This window comes from Prunus avium, chromosome 8 (genome assembly GCF_965620075.1).
Source record: "Prunus avium chromosome 8, drPruAviu1.hap1.1, whole genome shotgun sequence".
In the NCBI taxonomy this organism is placed as follows: Eukaryota; Viridiplantae; Streptophyta; class Magnoliopsida; order Rosales; family Rosaceae; genus Prunus; species Prunus avium.
In genome coordinates, this window is record NC_142291.1 from 14,255,883 (window position 1) to 14,275,164 (window position 19,282).

General features: G+C 40.0%; 1 non-coding gene across 1 annotated transcript; it reads right to left on the reverse strand.

Moving 5' to 3' along the window:
* Positions 1 to 1,735: 1,735 nt before the first annotated feature.
* LOC148292284 (small nucleolar RNA R71) lies at positions 1,736 to 1,842 on the reverse strand. Its single transcript, XR_015827199.1, has one exon. It is a non-coding gene; the product is annotated as a small nucleolar RNA R71 (small nucleolar RNA).
* Positions 1,843 to 19,282: the final 17,440 nt, after the last annotated feature.

Genomic DNA, 19,282 nt, shown 5'->3' on the forward strand with positions numbered 1-19,282 from the left:
CTTCCATTTCCCTACGAATTTCATCTTCCTTAGCCATCACCACTCACTCAAACTCATCCCAAATCACCTCCATATCCTTCATACATCTTTCTAAAAGTGGGGAAGCTCTTGGAGAAGCATTAGAAGTGGAGAAGCACTTGGAGAAGCCTTGGACACCACAAGAACTTCAGAAAAAGGGTTTTTCTACTCTTATTGTATTCATTATGTTTTCTCATTTCTGTTCAAGTCTCTTTTCCATTATGAGTAGCTAAATCCATAACTAGGGCTTCGATGTAACCTAACATGAATATTCTGGGTTTATAAGTTTGGAGTTTCAAGTTTGATTCATGATTCATGTTCTTATTCATTATGCTTATAAGTTAACATGCTTGTTTGAATGATTGATCACCATTAGAACTTGTTTGTTAACTATCTTGGTTTGAATTAAGAGTATACACCATGCTTTAATTCGAATTGAACTATGAATAGGAAGAGTATGTATGGACATTCGACAACAGGGATTAGATACATACTTGGTTGTTTAAAATGTTCTTCTATGCTTAATGGGTTCCTAATGCTTAATTTTAGGTTAGACAACAAATGATCAAATTAGGGAATTAGGAACACAAGGTTAGGACCAAACACCATGGCCTAATCATACTTTAGCTAGAATCAATCTTTGAATCTGAATTAGACTTGTTACTTGAATCTTTATAACCCAGAATTGAATTGTTATGGTGATTCGAATGCCCTAGTCTCAAAATCTGTTTTCCAACTCTTAAAACCACTCTTTGTTACATTTGTTTACTTGTTTTTGTTTGCAATTTCATTTTGCTTCTTTTGTTCAACAATCACAACCACTCTTGTTTTAAATTCTGTTTTAGACATAACCTCCTACTTTCTTGAATTTGGTAATCTAAGTACATAACTAGTTTTAACTTCTCAGTCTTCGTGGGTACGACCTCGTACTTGTCTTGCTATACTACTAATTGCCCCGTACAATTGCGAGTTAACATAATATTAACAACAAATTTTGGCGCCGTTGCCGGGGACTGAACGAAAGTTCTTCCCTGGTTATGTGCCCAAGGTTACCCTATTCTTTTTAGTGTTTCTAATTAATCTAATTTTCTGTTTCAGGTAGTTTATGTCTAAAAATCCATTACTTGAACAAGTGAGGTCTTCGTTCCAACGTTCTAGATCTTTGAACGCAGGACCATCATTGCAACCCAGACGAGTGACCTCTGAAATTCAGAATCGTCTAGAAAGGGAGTTGTCAACTGCAAAAGAGCAAGCTCTTGCTACATTTACAAGTCTTGCTCTCCACACTGAACTTCCCGGTTCTTCACTTTCAAATTCGGAAGCAAGTTCAGACCAAGAAGAAGAAGAAATGATGGCTGCCATTGAGTTCATGGGAGAACTTGATATCCCAACAATTCCAGCATCTCCTTCAAGCATTTTGCTGCCCACTGTAGCTCGAAATTATGAGCTTAAATCTTCTCATCTTAATATGCTGCCTTCCTTTTATGGTTTACCTAATGAAGATCCATTGACTCATATAAAGGATATTTTTAATGTTGTGAGTTCTTTTCCCTTGACAGGTGTGACAGAAGATCAACTTCGAATGAGACTGTTTCCATACACTTTAAAGGATAAGGCGAAGTATTGGTTGAATTCTTTGAAGCCTGGTTCACTCACTACATGGTCTGCCATTCAAAAGAAGTTCCTGGAAAAATACTTCTCCACGCAAAAGACCGACATGCTTAGGGACAAGATCTTGTTATTTGCACAGCAAGATGATGAATCGTTTTGTGAAGCATGGGAGAAATTCAATGGGTTGCTCAACCAATGTCCTCATCATGGGATTCCATTGAAGCTTCAAATGCGTATGTTTTATAAAGGACTAACCCCTTCTAGTCATAATATAGTCACCAATTTTGCAGGTGGTTCTTTTAAAACCAAAACTCCAGAAGAAACGTACGAACTCTTTGAGGAGATAGCAATGGAGACCCAACATACGGATACAAGAGGTAAACGTGTTATTAGTGGTTCTAATGATGCTTCTAGTGTGCAGATTTCAAAACTGGAACAAAAGCTAGATGCTCTTCTTGCATTAAACTCAAGAAGCCCTCCGAAGGAAGTGTGTAGCATTTGTGAATCTCATGACCATGCTACCACAGCTTGTCCACTTGGGGCTGGATATCCAGAATTTGTGCAAGAGCAAGCTAAGTTGGTAAATTCCTACAACCAAGGTCCAAGAAATGATCCATACTCTCAAAGTTATAATCCAGGTTGGAGGAATCATCCAAACTTTTCATGGAGAAATACCCAGAATCAAGCAAATCCCCCTTCATTCCAAAGGCCACAACAATCATCATCATCATTGGAAGATATAGTGAAGCAGATGGCAATCAACCAATCCAATTTTCAGCAAACTACACAAGCTGCCATCTCCAAATTGGAAGTCCAATTAGGCCAAATAGCTGCTGAAATAACTCAAAGAGTGCCTGGGAAATGGCCAAGCCAAACTGAGATCAATCCAAAGAACCCAGAAGCCAAGGCCATTCATGTGCTCAGATCAGGTAAGATCATTGATAATAAAGATGATTCTAATCTTTCAAATGATGTTGTGATTGTAGAAAATGAAGAGGAGGAGACCATGGCCACGGAAGGAGAACAACTCAAAACTTCTCAATCTGCTCCTAAGGCCAAATCAGATTCTCAGAAATCCGATCAATTCCAATTGCATAAAAGGGATGACAAATTTGTGCCACCACATCTTCAAGAAGATAGATACGTGCCACCCGCTCCATATGTTCCACAGATTCCATTTCCAGGCCGTCTTAAGAAAGCAAAGCAAGATAAGGCTTTTAAAGAGATTTATGATATTTTGAGTAAAGTTAATATCAATTTGCCTTTGCTTGATCTTATTGAACAGATTCCTGCATATGGAAAATTCATCAAGGACTTGAAAACTCACAAGCTCAATTTCGCTCCAAATGAAGGAGTAAAGCTCGACCAGAATGTAAGTGCTGTATTGCAAAGGAAGCTTCCACCAAAACTAGATGATCCTGGCAGCTTTGACATTCCCATTAACATTGGAGGCAAGAAGGTTGGAAGAGCCATGTTGGACTTGGGAGCAAGCATCAATGTTTTGCCATATTCAGTTTATCAAGAGCTTGGCTTAGAAGGGATGAAGAAGACTTCAATGCGACTTGAACTAGCTGATCATTCTATAAAATATCCAAAAGGTATTGTAGAAGATATTCTAGTTCAAGTTAATACACTAATTCTCCCTGCTGATTTTGTAGTGATGGACATGGAAGACAATCCAAATGGAGATCGTGTTGATCCCATTCTCCTAGGCAGGCCATTCATGGCCACTGCAGACACAATCATCAAAGTGAAAGATAGCACTCTCTCCATGACTGTTTTGGGTGAAACTGTTGAATTTAAAATGCTTAATGCTCTATCTCAACCTTCTATCTCTCTTGATTCTTGCTTTTCAATTGATGTTGTGGATCATGAGGTTTCTTCCAAAATTTTGCAGAGAAAGTCTAATGATGCTCTAGAAGCTGTCTTAACACAAGAAGAGGAAGATCTTTGTGAACCGGAGTTCCAAGAAGTGGTGGCTGCCTTAGAAGTGTTTCCGCCATACCCACCATCCTTTAGGCCACCAATCGAGCCTCTTGGACCATCATCCACGAAATTGGAGCCATCCATTGTCATCCCACCAAAGCTAGAACTTAAACCTCTTCCCAATAATCTTAAATATACATATTTGGGTGCTAACGAAACTCTCCCTGTTATAATTGCTGCAGGTCTCTCCTCACATGAAGAAGAGAGCTTAATTAAAGTTCTAAAAGAGCATAAAACAGCCATTGGGTGGACCATAGCAGACATCAAAGGAATTAGTCCAAGCATGTGCATGCACCGGATTTTAATGGAAGAAGACAGCAAACCATCTCGTGATGCCCAAAGGAGGCTAAATCCCAACATGAAAGAGGTGGTTAGAGCTGAAGTTTTAAAGCTACTCGATGTAGGAATCATCTACCCAATTTCAGATTCTAAGTGGGTGAGCCCTGTGCAAGTTGTTCCAAAGAAGTCCGGAATCACCGTTGTGAAGAATGAGAAGAATGAGCTAGTTCCTACACGAACTGTCACTGGTTGGAGAGTTTGCATTGATTACAGGAAGTTGAACACATCCACTAGAAAAGATCATTTCCCCTTACCTTTTATTGATCAAATGCTTGAACGTTTATCTGGCCATGCTTACTATTGTTTTCTTGATGGTTTTTCAGGTTATAATCAAATTCCCATTGCTCCGGAAGACCAAGAGAAAACCACATTCACATGCCCATTTGGTACGTTTGCTTATAGAAGGATGCCATTCGGTTTATGCAATGCCCCAGCAACTTTCCAAAGATGCATGATGTCAATCTTTTCAGATATGGTGGAACGATTCATTGAGGTATTTATGGATGATTTTTCAGTTTTTGGTTCCTCTTTTGATAATTGTCTTCACCACTTGTCTCTAGTGCTTAAAAGATGCCAGGAAACAAATCTGATTTTGAATTGGGAGAAGTGTCACTTCATGGTGAGACAAGGCATTGTACTAGGCCATGTGATTTCAAGCAAGGGAATCGAAGTGGATAAAGCCAAGATCGACCTCATCTCAAATCTTCCACCCCCTACCTCTGTTAAAGGAATTAGAAGCTTTCTAGGTCATGCTGGATTCTATAGAAGGTTCATCAAAAATTTCTCAAGCATTACAAGGCCATTGTGTAATCTCCTTGCTAAGGATGCTGTTTTTGAGTTTAATGAAGCTTGCATGGAAGCTTTTTCTACCTTGAAGAGGGAGCTAACTTCAGCCCCTATTATCATAGCTCCGGATTGGTCTTTACCATTTGAAATAATGTGTGATGCCTCTGACTTTGCTATTGGTGCAGTTTTAGGTCAAAAGAAGAACAAGCTGCCCCATGTGATTCATTATGCTAGCCGGACCTTGAATGATGCTCAAATCAACTACTCCACAACAGAGAAGGAGTTGCTTGCTGTGGTTTTTGCTTTAGAAAAATTTCGTTCTTACCTTGTTGGTTCTAAAGTAATTGTTTATTCTGACCATGCAGCCCTTAGATACTTGCTCACTAAGAAGGATGCCAAACCACGCTTGATTAGATGGATTCTCTTGCTGCAAGAATTCGATTTGGAGATTCGAGATAAGAAGGGATGTGAGAATGTGGTAGCTGATCATTTGAGCAGAATTGTGGTTGAAGAAAAAGGAGGAGCTGTGCTACCCTTGAATGAGACTTTCCCTGATGAACAACTATATGCTGCCCAAATCAAAGAGCCATGGTATGCTGATTTTGTTAATTATCTTGCTTGTGGTGTTCTTAGAAATGATCTAACTTCTCAGGATAAGAAGAAGTTCTTTTCCATGGTGAAACATTATGTATGGGATGAACCTTTCTTATTCAAGCATTGCCCGGATCAACTCATCAGAAGATGTGTTCCAGAAGAAGAGCAAGAAAGCATACTTAGGCATAGCCACGAATTGGCCTGTGGAGGTCACTTTGGAGCTAAGAAAACAGCACTTAAAATTCTGCAATCTGGTTTCTTTTGGCCCACTCTATTTAAAGATGCATTTAATTTTTGTGTTAAGTGTGATAGGTGCCAAAGGATGGGGAACATAAGTCGCAGGAATGAAATGCCATTGAATAACATACTTGTTGTGGAGCTCTTCGATGTGTGGGGTATTGATTTCATGGGACCATTCCCATCTTCCTTTGGTTATACTTACATACTTGTTGCTGTTGATTATGTGTCTAAATGGGTGGAAGCCATAGCCACCAAAACCAATGATTATAAGGTGGTGCTGAAGTTCTTGAAGGATAATATTTTCACAAGGTTTGGTACTCCAAGGGCTGTCATTAGTGATGGAGGCAGCCACTTCTGTAACAAGCCATTCGAAGCACTCATGAAGAAGTACAACATCACCCATCGAGTCTCTACACCATATCATCCGCAAACTTCTGGTCAAGTGGAAATAAGCAATAGAGAAATTAAGCACATCCTGGAGAAGGTGGTGAACAATACAAGGAAAGATTGGGCAGCCAAGCTCAATGATGCATTATGGGCTTATAGGACAGCATATAAGACTCCCATTGGAATGAGCCCTTATCGTCTTGTGTTTGGGAAAGCTTGTCACCTGCCAATGGAGCTTGAACACAATGCTTTTTGGGCCATCAAGAAGTTAAATTTTGATCTAGACAAGGCAGGCCATGCAAGAAAGTTTCAGCTGAATGAATTGGAAGAAATTAGACATGAGTCTTATGAGAATGCAAAGCTTTACAAAGAACGAACCAAGAGTTACCATGACAGAAACATTCAACGGAAAGAGTTCTCCAAAGGTATGTCAGTTCTTTTGTTTAACTCACGTTTGCGTCTCTTTCCAGGAAAATTGAAGTCTAGATGGCAAGGCCCATTCACCGTGGTCAATGTTTCTCCCTATGGAGCTGTGGAGATTCAAAACCCTAAAGATGGCTCGACTTTCAAAGTAAATGGACAACGTTTAAAGCCATTCTATGAGGGAGTTTCAGCTGGCATCCAAACTGGCCATGTGGTAGATCAACTTCCCTTCGTACCATCAACTTAGCTGATTGCACAATGTCTTGCCAAGACAGTAACTAAGGCGCTTCTTGGGAGGCAACCCATGTGTTCAAGAAGAAGGTGCTTGGTAGCAATCGACCTAATCGCATCAAGGGGGAGCATTTCAAATCCTTTCTCTTTACTTGTTATTATTTTAAATTTCTGTTTTTTTTTTAATATAAAAATTTAAAAAAAATAAAAAAATTTAAAAATTTTAAAAGATTTTTCATATGAGCTAACTTATGGTAACTCCAGTGAGCACTTCCGTCAATACAGTGTCTAGGAGTTCTTTAGGCGACACCTTCGGTGTCTAAGAAGTTTGGGTTTTAAGCGGGACCATTGTGACCCCTCCAACCTTCCCGGATCCCCTGGCTGTGTTTTCTGAGGCCCTTAACTGGTCATCCATGAGTTGCTTATATATTCATTTTTTTTATTTTTTATTTTTCCTAAACCTTCTTCTAAACTTTTCCCTTTATCATTTGTTTGTTCTCAATCATCTTTTGTATGCTTTCACATTGAGGACAATGTTCAATTTAGGTCTGGGGGGAAGGTTTTCAATTTCAATTTTCTTATCCATTTGTGTTTTCAATTTTCGTTCTCTTGTCACAATTTTTTTTATTTTTTTTTATTTTTATTTATTTTTTATTTTTTTATTTTTTTTAAAGAATGTCATACAATCAATGCTATGGAGCTGCTATTTGAGGTTTTCATATCAGAATTTTGCACTTCACAAAGCTTTTGCTCTTAGAATTCTGGTGGCTAAAGTACCACGCTCAAATTCTTGAAGGAAAATAGTGGAGACTACCCTAGTGAGCTATATCGAGCCTAATTGCTTTCTTGAGAGGGTTTAAAGTGTTCTATTTCTCATCCATACTTATTTTCTTCAATTCACTCTAATTGATCTCATTATTCCATTTTGATTGAATACTAAAGATGATTCTCTTTTGCAGATATCATGTGCTTGCTCTCATTCATGAATGAACTCATTGAAGTGATGCTAGGCTATGTGTGCATAACCATTCTATGTGCTTTCTTTTCACCCTACCTATATGTGTGTTCCATCAACCCTCTTGAAGCCAAACACTTAAAGCCTTTTCTTCTATCACCCTCATCATTTCCCTACCTTTGTATCTCAATCTGAGATACTTGACCTATTGTAGCCATACCCTATAGCTTAGAAATATACCAAGGTGTGCCAAGATAAAGTTTGAAGCAAGGAAGTTGCAGCCATGTACCTAAATAAAGATGATGTGAATCTGTGCAATGAAGTTAATGAAGATGCAGATCAAATCAACGAAGATGAAAGTGTTTCGATTTGATCTAAGTGTGAAAAATAAAGTCTATGCCAGGAGATACCATGAAGTTTGCTGCCATGCCAATCTAAATCAATGATGCCTTGCAGATTAATGAAGCATGCAACCTTGGTATGTTCTTAAGTTATTTGTTTTTCCTTCCAATTCTTCCATTTCCCCTAAACCTTAGCCTTTCATTACAACATTGTGAAAGACCTAGCTGATCTTTGAGGATGTATTCATGGGTGCTGGTAAGTATGTGTGTATCTCTATTCTTAGTATTTAATTCCTTTCATGAGATCTAACCAAATTTGTGCTTCTATTTCATACACTCACTTATGCTTTCTTGAGAGAATTAAAACATAGGTTCTGAGTGATTGAGTGTTATCTGTGAGAATTAGAGTCGAAGCATGTTCTCTATTCAAGGTTTGAGTGTGCTTGCTTTGAAACTGTGTGCCTTTGAGCTATAGCTTCCACTTGTACACACTGATTGATGACCTATCTTGGCAACTCTATGGTGTTGGAGGTATGACTAAAACTTTCTTTCATTTTCATTAGTTGATTTCAAAGTTGTTTTTCTAACCATTTTGTTTTGTAGAGTTAGAAAAACGTTTGTGGGTATCGTATCTGTTAAACCCTCAGGAGACACAACTCCTCCTACTAGGGATGCCTAGAGGTTTAAAGGCTTGTTGCATACGCTCAATGCAATCGAGTTACCTACGAAAGTGGTCTAGTTAACTTCTTGTTTTGTTTTTATCTTTGTTTCTCTTTTGTTTTGCTCGAGGACTAGCAAAATCTAAGTTTGGGGGTGTGTTAAGCTCATAATTTCATACATATACATGCCCAATTTACTTACTTCTTTTGCTTAGTTCCTATAATTCTAAGTTATTTCCCTCCCTTTGTGTGTTTTGTAGGCCAATAGAGCAAGAGAGCATAATTCATGCAATTCAAGCATGTTAAGGCCTAATTTGGATGAATGGAAGAAGAGCTTAAAAGACAAACTCATTTTGGCTACAGCCCCCTGCCAGTCCAGTTCCGTAGGTCATATTGCAAGCTTTGTTTCAGCAACCTACACAGCTCGGATGAGGCAGCATTCTTCATGAAAGTTGTTCCAATGGGTGTGTACTATAACATATCCAAAAGTCAGCCCCATTGGATAAATATGGAGTCTGTTACCTAGCAAACACAGAGCCATGCTCAGGATGGATTTTATCAGCGCGCAAAATGAGTTAGCAATTTGTTTTGGCCTTAACTTCCTCCTCCGACCTTGGATTGGCCCAAATGACATATGGCTGGAAAGAAGACATTCTGAACTTCAATTTCGAGTGCTTAAAGTCCTAATTTGATTAAGAGAAGCCCAAGTTGTAAGCCCTTGAAGTTGCTGGTTATGCTGACCTCAGCATGTGCTGGTTGGATGCTTGGTCATGGTGAGCTAGGTATGAGCTATCATTTCTGGTTGGAAGCTTGGTCATGGTGACATGAAGATGAGCTAGGGCTGCTGGTGGGATCTATTGGTGAAGTGCATCAACCAATTCAGATTTTATAATGCAAGTGTTGTATGCATTAGTGAAGTGCATCAACCAATTCATCTTTTATAATGCAAGTGTTGTATGCATTAGCCATATTGAATTCAGATTTGTCACTCCCCTCTCCCTATAAATACCACATCCATTCCACATTCAAGACACAACAAATCCTGAGATTCACAACCCCCACAATTCACTCCAACCATCCTCAAACACTCTCAAAATCCCAAACACTCCAACAATCACCAAAACAACTCCAGCAAACCTCTCTTCCATTTCCCTACGAATTTCATCTTCCTTAGCCATCACCACTCACTCAAACTCATCCCAAATCACCTCCATATCCTTCATACATCTTTCTAAAAGTGGGGAAGCTCTTGGAGAAGCATTAGAAGTGGAGAAGCACTTGGAGAAGCCTTGGACACCACAAGAACTTCAGAAAAAGGGTTTTTCTACTCTTATTGTATTCATTATGTTTTCTCATTTCTGTTCAAGTCTCTTTTCCATTATGAGTAGCTAAATCCATAACTAGGGCTTCGATGTAACCTAACATGAATATTCTGGGTTTATAAGTTTGGAGTTTCAAGTTTGATTCATGATTCATGTTCTTATTCATTATGCTTATAAGTTAACATGCTTGTTTGAATGATTGATCACCATTAGAACTTGTTTGTTAACTATCTTGGTTTGAATTAAGAGTATACACCATGCTTTAATTCGAATTGAACTATGAATAGGAAGAGTATGTATGGACATTCGACAACAGGGATTAGATACATACTTGGTTGTTTAAAATGTTCTTCTATGCTTAATGGGTTCCTAATGCTTAATTTTAGGTTAGACAACAAATGATCAAATTAGGGAATTAGGAACACAAGGTTAGGACCAAACACCATGGCCTAATCATACTTTAGCTAGAATCAATCTTTGAATCTGAATTAGACTTGTTACTTGAATCTTTATAACCCAGAATTGAATTGTTATGGTGATTCGAATGCCCTAGTCTCAAAATCTGTTTTCCAACTCTTAAAACCACTCTTTGTTACATTTGTTTACTTGTTTTTGTTTGCAATTTCATTTTGCTTCTTTTGTTCAACAATCACAACCACTCTTGTTTTAAATTCTGTTTTAGACATAACCTCCTACTTTCTTGAATTTGGTAATCTAAGTACATAACTAGTTTTAACTTCTCAGTCTTCGTGGGTACGACCTCGTACTTGTCTTGCTATACTACTAATTGCCCCGTACAATTGCGAGTTAACATAATATTAACAACACGGCACCACCTCAGAGAAGTTTGAGGCCGAACCATGGTGGTATGAGGAGTTTGGGAAGATAGGGTTTGGAGGAGCCCGTGTCTGGGCATTTGGTGGTGCAAGGGACAACTCAAGGTTAAGGTCATCAACAAGCATATCTGGGGATGCCATTGATTTTTCTGTCTGGGCTTTTTGATGGTTTTTCTTGAGTTTGCAGGTTGAAATCCAGGATGCTCCTTCTTTCAACCGAGAAGTGGTTTAAATAGCCATATGCTCATAAGGGAGCCGACACCACTTTGCATTTCCTGCGCAATTTGCGGTTGCGTCCGGTTAAAAGGGGAAGCATTTCTACTTTCGCTTTGCTTTCTTTTCCTCCCTGTTTTCTGGTGCATTATGTTTTGATTTCTTTTCAGTTTGTCGTTTTTGTTTTATTTCAGTTGGGGAAGTGTGATTTGTGTCGTTTTCGTTTGTCGCATTCCTTTTATTCCGGTTTGGGGAAGTGCGTTTTGTTTTTCTTCTTTGTCTTTTGCAACTTTCTTTTCTTTTTATTTCCGGAAACGAGAAATTTAAAATTAAAAATAAAATAAAATAAAATAAAATACACGGAAAGGGCAAAGACAACCAGGCACACCACTAATACATTAGAAATTATTCTTTCACAGTGCTCGGTGTCTCGGCCATTGGACCTTTGAGCTTAGCCCTATGGCTATCCTCTTCCGGGGCTTCACGCACAGCCTCTTGGGGCTCATCACTCGAGCTCCCAAAGATCGCACTCTTAGCTTGAGCGTACCTACTCTCGCGATCTGTTTTCTTGCGTTTACCCGGTTGGTCCAGGTCCTCCAGCTGCTTTCTCATGTCATGGGCGTAAACACTTACCATCTTTGAGAGATTTTTGTTCTCTTCCCGCAACGCCTCCAGCTGGTGTCGATTCACCTCCACTATCCTTGCCCTTTCCCTTTTTAAGCTTTTAATAATACTCTGGCATTCTTCCACCATACTTCGCTCCGCCGCCAACTGACCTCTCAGCACCTCCACCTCATGGGACTTCGCAAGTAGGCGATGACCCACACTTGCGACTGTTGCGGTGCTTTGCACGCTTAGTGCCAGAGCATCGCTCACGACCCGGTTGTCATCCCTTGATCCCAGCACCCGTATATCCTTGGGAGTTACTAGATTTCTAGCAACTCCAAGGGCGACATCGTTGTCCAGTAGTATCGAGTCGTTCACTGTCACGTGCCCCCGTGCAGAGGCAAAGTAGGGCATCCACACTGGTGCCACTGCTTGGCCCCGAGTCTGAGTCGGTGGAGCTAGGTTGAGATCCAGCGAGAATGGGTAGGAAGAAGCCATTTGAACTTTCTTTTCTTTTGTTCTTTCTTTCCTCTGTTGTGTGTTTCTACGTTTGTGTGTTTTTCCCCAACTCTTTCTCTTCTTCTTTTATAGAGTTAGTTTTTACGTAACCCTAGCCACTGCGCTTCTGCGTTTTGCGCGGCCCTTACGGCCTATCCCCTTAGGTCACCCCACCTGATCCCCAACCCCTTTAATTACAGTTCCGCCTTTCAGCGTTTTTGAGAAACGAAAGTCGTCACGCCTTCCTATGAAGCCAATAATTCTGGCTTGGGACCGTGAGAGAGACCTCTGCTTGTCGACACGTCTCTCACTTTGTTTCCCGTGACTCACAGGTGTCGAGACTTCAGGGCCCACTTTTTCTATTTTACTGAGTCCTCGCTCTTTGTGCTTCTGACTTGGTTTCTTTGTTTTATTTACTTTCTTCGCTTTTGGGCTTTCGTTTGGGTTGAGCTTTCATTTGGTTTGTGCGTTTCATTGGGTTGGATTTCTGCATGTGTAAGACTGTTGTTAGGGCTTACTGTTTTATTTGTTTCTGTTTGGTTTCGTTTTTGTTTTTGTTTTTGCAACCGTGTTGTAGTTGTTTTTCGTGTTTGTTCCTGTATTTACTTGCTTTATTCCCTTTAATTCTTGTTATAACGTTGTTGATGCCTGAATTCTTTAACATTGAGGACAATGTTTGTTTCTAAGTTTGGGAAGGGATAGCAAGTCTTTTTCGTTTCACTTAAATTCTTACTTTCTTTTATTTTGTTTTCTTTTCTGTTTTGAGTCTTTTTTGTTCTTAAGTCACTTTCCGGACATATATGATGAGATTGTGATGAATGTTTAAATGACTTGATTGAAAATGCTTTTAAAAAAAAAATTAATAATTTGTTATTCACTAAATGGCATCGTTCTAGCATGATATGTTTGAAACCCTCTATGCACTTGCCATTTGTTTCATAATTCTCCAGTTGAGGGACTTGCATGATCCAAAGAATTGTATCAAGCATGAATTAGACTTGTACAACCATATAATGTGAGCTTTGAGCCTTGTGCTTCAATTCATGAGTGTTATACACATATTCTTATTTTTCTTGTCATCTGAGTTGTTGTTTGATCTCATTATTCATTGATTTGGTTGAGCACTTAAAAGTCACTCATTCTTGTGCAATTTGATTACATGACATTTGAGAAATGATATTAAGGCCCTCTTTGGACCGTTTGTGCCTTTCAAGCTAACCCTATGCATGCTTAAGCATGATTTTCCATTGTTAACCACCTTGAGCCTATATGTATGCCTTTTCTTTCAAGTAACCAATTATTACTTCTAGCCTTAGCCTGAAAAACAAGAATTTACCTTTCTAAGGAACTCGTGAGCTTTAATGTAGATGTGTTTTTCATGCTAAGTTTGGGAAGGGTTATTACATTCTAATGAAAAAAAAAAAAGAGTACTTCACTCAAGGGTGAAAGAAAAGAGAAAAGTTGTGGTTAAATGGCAATGGTTTCAAATTCAATTCCATGTTTCTTGGTTGTTCGAATGGAAGGAAGGAGTGTGAATCGTAATTAGTGGAGGTATAAGGCTTTGTGGTCTATTTGATCACCTAAAAAAAATGAGTGAAAATCTCAAGCGTGATGTTTCAAAGCCTTTTAGTCAACGATTATATGCTCTTACATTGTGAGTTTTGTGTGAAATCCAATCGCTAGAAGTATGGAATACACCAACCACTCCAATTAGGAAAGAACTGCCGTTGAACATGAGTTGTCCAATTTCTCACACCTATTGATTTCGGATCGAGCCCCAAACTTGGGCAACATCATAATATGGTGGGAGGAGTCATTTGGTGAGTTTTGAGTGAAATCCAATCGCTAGAAGTATGGAATACACCAACCACTCCAATTAGGAACGAACTGCCGTTGAAATTGAATTGTACAATTTCGAACACCTATTGATTTCGGATCGAGCCCAAAACTTGGGCAACAACATAATATGGTGGGAGGAGTCATTTGGTGAGTTTTGAGTGAAATCCAATCGCTAGAAGTATGGAATACACCAACCACTCCAATTAGGAACGAACTGCCGTTGAACTTGAATTGTCCAATTTCGAACACCTATTGATTTCGGATCGTGCCCAAAACTTGGGCAACATCATAATATGGTGGGAGGAGTCATTTGGTGAGTTTTGAGTGAAATCCAATCGCTGGAAGTATGGAATACACCAACCACTCCAATTAGGAACGAAATGCCGTCGAACTTGAATTGTCCAATTTCTCACACCTATTGATTTCAGATCGAGCCCCAAACTTGGGCAACATCATAATATGGTGGGAGGAGTCATTTGGTGAGTTGTGAGTGAAATCCAATCGCTAGAAGTATGGAATACACCAACCATCCAATTAGGAACGAAATGCCGTTGAACTTGAATTGTCCAATTTCTCACACCTATTGATTTCGGATCGATCCCCAAACTTGGGCAACATCATAATATGGTGGGAGGAGTCATTTGGGGAGTTTTGAGTGAAATCCAATCGTTAGAAGTATGGAATATACCAACCACTCCAATTACAAACGAACTGCCGTTGAACCTGAATCGTCCAATGTGGAACACCTATTGATTTCGTATGGAACCCCAAACTTGTGCAACATCATAATATGATGGGAGGAGTCATTTGGTGAGTTTTGAGTGAAATCCAATCGCTAGAAGTATGGAATACACCAACCACTCCAGTTAGGAACGAACTGCCGTTGAACTTAAATTGTCCAATTTCTCACACCTATTGAGTTCGGATCGAGCCCAAAACTTAGGCAACATCATAATATGGCGGGAGGAGTCATTTGGTGAGTTTTGAGTGAAATCCAATCGCTAGAAGTATGGAATACACCAACCACTCCAATTAGGAACGAACTGTCGTTGAACTTGAATTGTCCAATTTCTCAAACCTATTGATTTCGGATCGAGCCCAAAACTTGGGCAACATCATAATATGGTGGGAGGAGTCATTTGGTGAGTTTTGAGTGAAATCCAATCGCTAGAAGTGTGGAATACACCAACCACTCCAATTAGGAACGAACTGCCGTTGAACTTGAATTGTCCAATTTATCACACCTATTGATTTCGTATGGAACCCCGAACTTGTGCAACATCATAATATGATGGGAGGAGTAATTTGGTGAGTTTTGAGTGAAATCCAATCGGTAGAAGTATGGAATACACCAACCACTCCAATTAGGAACGAACTGCCGTTGAACTTGAATTGTCCAATTTCTCACACCTATTGATTTCGTATGGAACCCTAAACTTGTGCAACATCATAATATGATGGGAGGAGTCATTTGGTGAGTTTTGAGTGAAATCCAATCGCTAGAAGTACGGAATACACCAACCACTCCAGTTAGTTACGAACTGTCGTTGAACTTAAATTGTCCAATTTCTCACACCTATTGAGTTCGGATCGAGCCCAAAACTTGGGCAACATCATAATATGGCGGGAGGAGTCATTTGGTGAGTTTTGAGTGAAATCCAATCTCTAGAAGTATGGAATACACCAACCACTCCAATTAGGAACGAACTGCCGTTGAACTTGAATTGCCCAATTTCTCACACCTATTGATTTCGGATGGAACACCAAACTTGTGCAACATCATAATATGGTGGGAGGAGTCATTTGGTGAGTTTTGAGTGAAATCCAATCGCTAGAAGTATGGAATACACCAACCACTCCAATTCGGAACAAACTGCCGTTGAACTTAAATTGTCCAATTTGGAACACCTATTGATTTTGGATCGAGCCCCAAACTTGGGCAACATCATAATATGGTGGGAGGAGTCATTTGGTGAGTTTTCAGTGAAATCCAATTGCTAGAAGTATGTAATACACCAACCACTCCAATTAGGAACGAACTGCCGTTGAACTTGAATTGTCCAATTTGGAACACCTATTGATTTCGGATCGAGCCCAAAATTTGGGCAACATCATAATATGGTGGGAGGAGTCATTTGGTGAGTTTTGAGTGAAATCCAATCGCTAGAAGTATGGAATACACCAACCACTCCAGTTAGGAACGAACTGCCGTTGAACTTGAATTGTCCAATTTGGAACCCCTATTGATTTCGGATCGAGCCCAAAATTTGGGCAACGTCATAATATGGTGGGAGTAGTCATTTGGTGAGTTTTGAGTGAAATCCAATCGCTAGAAGTATGGAATACACCAACCACTGCAATTAGGAACGAACTGCCGTTGAAATTGAATTGTCCAATTTCTCACACCTATTGATTTCGGATCGACTCCAAAACTTGGGCAACATCATAATATGGTGGGAGGAGTCATTTGGTGAGTTTTGCATGAAATCCAATCGCTAGAAGTATAGAATACACCAACCACTCCAATTTGGAACGAACTTCTCTTGAACTTGAACTGTCCAATTTCTCACACCTATTGATTTCGGACCGAGCCCCAAACTTGGGCAACATCATAATATGGTGGGAGGAGTCATTTGGTCAGTTTTGAGTGAAATCCAATCGTTAGAAGTATGGAATACACCAACCACTCCAATTAGGAACGAATTGCCGTTGAACCTGAATTGTCCAATTTCTCACACCTATTGATATCGGATCGAGCCCAAAACTTGGGCAACATCATAATATGTTGGGAGGAGTCATTTGGTGAGTTCTGAGTGAAATCCAATCGCTAGAAGTATGGAATACACCAACCACTCCAATTAGGAACGAACTGCCGTTGAACTTGAATTGTCCAATTTGGAACACCTATTGATTTCGGATCGAGCCCAAAAGTTGGGCCACATCATAATATGGTGGGAGGAGTCATTTGGTGAGTTTGGAGTGAAATCCAATCGCTAGAAGTATGGAATACACCGACCACTCCAATTAGGAACGAACTGCCGTTGAACTTGAATTGTCCAATTTGGAACAACTATTGATTTCGGATCGAGCCCAAAACTTGGCCAACATCATAATATGGTGGGAGGAGTCATTTGGTGAGTTTTGAGTGAAATCCAATCGCTAGAAATATGGAATACACCAACCACTCCAATTAGGAACGAACTGCCGTTGAACTTGAATTGTCCAATTTGGAAAACCTATTGATTTCGGATCGAGCCCAAAACTTGTGCAACATCATAATATGATTGGCGGAGTCATTTGGTGAGTTTTGAGTGAAATCCAATCGCTAGAAGTATGGAATACACCAACCACTCCAATTAGGAACGAACTGCCGTTGAACTGGAATTGTCCAATTTCTCACACCTATTGATTTCGGATCGGGCCCAAAAGTTGGGCAACATCATAATATGGTGGGAGGACTCATTTGGTGAGTTTTGAGTGAAATCCAATCGCTAGAAGTATGGAATACACCAACCACTCCAATTAGGAACAAACTGCCGTTCAACTTGAATTGTCCAATTTCTCACACCTATTGATTTCGGATGGAACCCCAAACTTGTTGGAAAAAATGGCTCACCTAAAAGGATACAAAGTTTTTGGCGCTCAAAGGATGATTTTGAATCTGCCTAAAAGCGACCGGTCGCTGGACATTTGCGACCGGTCGTTTTGAAGCAGATTCGAAGTCTCGTAAGTAATCGACGAGCGACCGGTCGCTAGTTCTTTGCGACCGGTCGCAGGCACACGAGCGACCGGTCGCTGGACATTTGCGACCGGTCGCTTAGAAGCAGATTCAAAGTCTGGAGGGAAAACTTCTGGCGACCGGTCGCCCATTCCTGACGACCGGTCGCTCCAGTCGTGCTGTGATGCTTTGCTTACGTATTTTCAACTGTCTTTTCAATGGCTATCGCTTTCCACGAGTTTGCAGGTGCTTAATGGATCACTTCTGAGGTAAAAGAGGGTTGACTACCTGCTGGATAGTTGGGAGAGCACTCATGGCTAATTGGTTATCCTATTTTGATTAATCTCCTCTCCATTTTCTGGTTTAATGGAGGTGGCTGAGTGGGATTGTATTACCTACCTAATCTGACCCTTAGTCTAAGTGGTGACTAAAAGGAAAGAACGTGGAGGACAATCAGATATCCTATCTCTTGTCCATTGGCTTGTGTAGGTAATGGGATGAAGTAAGATAACACAAGGGAGAAAGAATGTTGAACTAATGTAGTGGCAAAAGCTGGAAACAAGTTAGAGTTTCTTTTTGAGAGCTTTGTTCAGAAAAACCAAGGGGAGAGCAAGAGAGTTCTCTAAGTGTATCAAGGTGTTGAGCAAAGGTGTGAGAGAAACAGATTGTGAGGGTAGTGTTCTAAGGGGGTTTCCTTTGTAAACCAAAGTTGTAACCTATCTTCATTAGTGAAATTTCTCAAGGTGATCACCAAAGAGGATGTAGGCAATTTGCTGAACCTCTATAAACACTTGTGTCATTTGTGCTTGGTTAATTTCTGTGTGTGTGTGTAAGACTCATCCATCATTGAGTTCTTTGTCCAAAGTCCATCAACAACAAGATCTTAAAAGCGCAGTGAGTTAGTCATTCTAATTCACAACAAAACTTGTGCAACAACATAATATGGTGGGAGGATTTATTTGGTGAGTTTTGAGTGAAATCCAATCGCTAGAAGTATGTAATACACCAACAATTCCAATTAGGAACGAACTGTCGTTGAACTTGAATTGTCCAATTTCTCACACCTATTGATTTCGGATAGAGCCCAAAACTTGGGCAACATCATAATATGGTGGGAGGAGTCATTTGGGGAGTTTTGAGTGAAATCCAATCGCTAGATGTATGGAATACACCAGCCCCTCTAATTAGGAACGAACTGCCGTTGAACTTGAATTGTCCAATTTCTCACACCTATTGATTTCGGATCGAGCCCAAAACTTGGGCAACATCATAATGTGGTGTGGGGACTCATTTGGTGAGTTTTGAGTGAAATCCGAACGCTAGAAGTATGGAATACACCAACCACTCCAGTAAGGAATGAACTGCCGTTGAACTTGAATTGTCCAATTTGGAACACCTATTGATTTCAGATCGAGCCCAAAACTTGGGCAGCATCATAATATGGGGGGAGGAGTCATTTGGTGAGTTTTGAGTGAAATCCAATCGCTAGACGTATGGAATACACCAACCACTCCAGTTAGGAACGAAATGCCGTTGAACTTGAATTGTCCAATTTCGAACACCTATTGATTTCGGATCGAGCCCAAAAATTGGGCAACATCATAATATGGTGGGAGGAGTCATTTGGTGAGTTTTGAGTGAAATCCAATCGCTAGAAGTATGGAATACACCAACCACTCC